We start from the raw sequence: 4,130 nt of genomic DNA on the forward strand, positions 1-4,130 counted from the left end.
CTCGGCCGGTTCGATGATTGGCAGTGTAGATAGAGCACATGTGGCGAGGTAGCGATGGCATTTTCAAGGTTATTGGGTGGACAACTGCCCATCCTTTGTGTTCCAAATCCAGGGGAATCTGCCGTCCATTGTGGCCCCCTGCTTGTTCTCCAGCCAGAGAGCTGAGAGAGGGGATTTCAGCTCCACAGAGCCGATGACGACTAGTTTTTTTTTTTTTTTTTTTATTGTCCTCTCCCTTGATCCTGTCTGTCTCTCTGCTTTGTTTAGGCTGCAGTGCACAGTCAGCCCCATCGAGCCATAGCGCAGAGAGCAGGTTAAAGCCATGCAGTCACCTGTGCATGTGCAGCTCGTTATGGCTCCCATTTTGTCTCAGTTAAAGAGTGTAAAAAGCTTAGCTTTATGTAGACAAGGCTATTTTTATGCATTGAGAAATCCACACATATCCTCCTTTTTACTCACACAGCAGCTCCCTTCAAATCAACAGCGTGGCAAAGCCTGAAACAGCATGTCGACTGTCAGACATTAGTCAAGTTCAGCTGAATCCGCCTCTAATGAGATTCCTTCAGGTGGGTTGGCAGTGCCTCCAGGCAGGGGGATGCACCTATTTCCGGTGGAGGGAAAAACTGCAGCAAAAAATAGATTTAGCACACAATGGGCTTTAAATTCACTCCCTCCAGAAGTTAGATGACAGTTCCACATCTTATAGTGATATTGTTTTTATGAGGAAACATGGCTGTGCAGCAGAACAAAAAGCGACTTAGAAGTCAGGCTTGCAGCCTGGAGAAAATGCAAGGAACTATTTTGAGCCTCTCTTAATTTGCTATGGAAGGACTTTTGGAGTTGTAGAAATAAATGAACGCCTCTGCAGTACAAAGCGAGGTAATGCTGTGATTTACACTAAATAGGTGGTCCCCAAAGGGGTCCATTCCTAGGACTATTATGTAAATTGATTTTTAATGTAAGTCGGAAATTACACCTAAATTATACCTAGATTAACACCTAAATCACTCACACTGTACAGGAAGACCAATAAGGATGAAAGGGAACATAACCATCCTCATTTTTAATCATTGCGTCCACATTTAAATGAAACTGATTTTGCTGTGCTTGTATTCATCTAAAGCAGGGGTGGGAAAACTACGGCCCAAGGGCCAAATGCGGCCCACCAAGTGTTTGAATCCGGCCCACCAGTTGCTTTTTAAGTATTTCTAAGTATATCACTATATTGACAGTTACTATGGTACCCATTATGTCATTGTATGGTCATATCACCTCGTACTTCGGTATGTGACAAAAATAAAATAAAATAAAATAAAATAAAATAAAATAAAATAAAATAAAATAAAATAAAATAAAATAAAATAAAATAAAATAAAATAATTTAAAACAAAAAAATTTAAATTATATTAGGAAAGCAGGAAGTGAACAAATGTAACAGTTACTGATTGCAAAAGTACCAGATGGAGGGGTAGGACTTAATAAGCTTTGCTTCTTCCTACTCCTTTTCGACATGTGGAACTGTGAACTGATTATGTGATGCATTCAATTGTAATCTGATGCATGTTCAAATGAAATAAAACCATTACCATTACCATTTCAACTTTTAACATACAAACTGGCAACATGACTTGCAAGTCGGATGTCTTAGTTAAAAAATAAAAATAAATAAAGGCGCTTTGAAATAAAATTTATTATTATAAATTATAAATTATTATTATTATAAAAACATAAAAATAAATAAAATTTAATTATAGTTTAAAGTGCTCCTGAAAAAAAAGAACATACAGCTGATAGTATAACACTTTTACACTTGAAATAAGATAAATAATTCAAGGAAAATTCCAAGCATAAAAGTGTGTGTGTTAAATATATGTTCTGAAAAAAAAAAAGTTCTGTGGACAATTTTGTTAACTCAATGCGGCCCACGAGTCCATATATTTACCCACCCCTGATCTAAAGAAAATACAAACATGCTCACAAAAATGAAAATGTGTGCCTTGACATCCGATCCTTTTTTTTTTAGTTCTACCACAGTGCGCCCCGTTCCACTGACACTGTTGACAGCGGACTCGCTCATCTTCCTCTTGTTATACCACGACTATGTCCTCCACATATGATATTTTTATGGGCCTCCAGCTCTCCAAAGAAGATTTCCACCTCACTTCTGCTTCTTTGTTTTCGGCTTCTCAGCAGTCACGATTCAGAAGAACCAACCGAAATGCAATCAAGGTTCATTAAATATGGACGCTGCATTCAAAAGCTGGGATTTTCTGCCATATCTGACTTGATGGCCTAGTGAGCAGCAACATACTGTATGTGCGTATAGCGCCATTTGTTTCCTGTGTCATGCTGGGCCCATGGTGTCTCTTTGTGCTGTGGACTGTCGCTTTGAAGAAGCGGGATGTAGGTTGGGAGGGGGGGGACACATTCTCCTTTACAATGAAGGAGGCGTGAATCATCAACCAGTGGATGAGACTCTGGGATAAATGGCCTCCACTGGCCTCTGTCTAAACAATTTCAACTATTATGGCTTTAACACAGACAATACAACTTGACAACCAAACCCTGAGAAGATCTGATGAATCTTTCAGCGCTTTTGGAGAGGCGCTGATTAAGCATTTGAGTCTGAAGATTTCACGGCGTGGTGCAAAATATTAAAGAACTGTGAAAAATTCATCAAATAAAATGTATTAGTGGAAGAACGGAGGAGGCAGAGACAGATGTTGGGGTGGAGGGAGAGAGATACTGTATCGTGGAAACCCCAAAGTCAAAGTTGTACAGTTTCGAGTTCAACCAAAAATGTTTTGAAAAAGTATTCATAAAAGTGGCATCAAATCCTACATGTCAATTCAACATGGTGGCTGACATTCGTCGTACGCATCAGCAAATATTGCGAGACCTCAGCTCGGTGAGAACATAAAAGACTGATTTTATCTAGTTTTCTTTTTGTGTCTTTGGGATGGGACAACAAATAGGAACATCGAAGCGTTACTGTGACACATAAAAAATGATACACACATCTATTTCCTGGCTGCTCAGTATAGTATAGCAATACTCAGTATAGTATTGCTCAGTTTATGACTGAATTGTACAATTCACGAGCAATTTCTGGATATAGATTAAATAATAACTTTGACAACAAGCTACATAACCACCAAAAAAACAAAATCTGGTTGTCTATCTATATTCTAGGATGGCACTGAAGTCGTTTGTATTCACGTCCCATAACAAAGCCCTCTCAGCGTATTCTCTGCCAGCAATATGTCATTTTAGATCTTGTTTATTAAGGCTCCCCTCCACCTGAAACAATCACCCTCTGCTGATTGGCCAGCTCCCAGGTGCCCGTACAAGGTGTAAGCATCGGGAGGGTGTCAGCAGTTTTCCAAACTTTACTTCTACGGCAAACAACATTCTGTAAAGTCTTCAAAAAGCAGATTCAGAGCGGAGAAAGTGGTTTGAGCGTATCGACCGCACCGATGCGGCATACAGACAGGATACCCGGATAGCAAGGTGACACTGAAAGAATGGCAAATCAACATTCAGATCATTCAGTCAATATCAGATTTCAATATTGATCGATTTGCACTCTCTACAATGAGGATGTCATCAGCTTAAAGGGGAACTGCACAAAAAACATTTTTTACCCGTCATTACAATCCTACAAATATTTATTAGCTTTTTCCGTGCATTATAACCCGAGAAAATTAGTTAATTTCAGCTAGTTTACAATGCTGTCATTGTGATATAAGTATTTAAACTATGAATAGAATGTTGTATTCTCATGTTAAACGATGCCAAAGTTTCAGATAATGAGGTTTGCGTATTTGGAAGTGAGCCCTGAAAGAAGTTTGGTATGGCTCAAAACACTCGGTTTCAGAAGGCGTGGTAAAACTGCCCCTTTGTGATGTCACAGAAGGATGGACTTCCTTATATGGGCATGGCTGTAAGCCAGATAAACTCTCTGCCCTCCCCCAAGCTCTGCTACTCTGTTTACGAAACATGCTCAGGCCGAAGTTGTTGTGTTTGGTGAGTCCGGCAATAAAAATAAAAATAAAAATAAAAATAAAAATAAAAATAAAAATAAAAATAAAAATAAAAATAAAAATAAAAATAAAAATAAAAATAAAAAT

Source organism: Doryrhamphus excisus, linkage group LG17 (genome assembly GCF_037039965.1).
Source record: "Doryrhamphus excisus strain RoL-2023G ecotype Guam linkage group LG17, RoL_Dexc_Guam_v1.1, whole genome shotgun sequence".
Lineage (NCBI taxonomy): Eukaryota > Metazoa > Chordata > Actinopteri > Syngnathiformes > Syngnathidae > Doryrhamphus > Doryrhamphus excisus.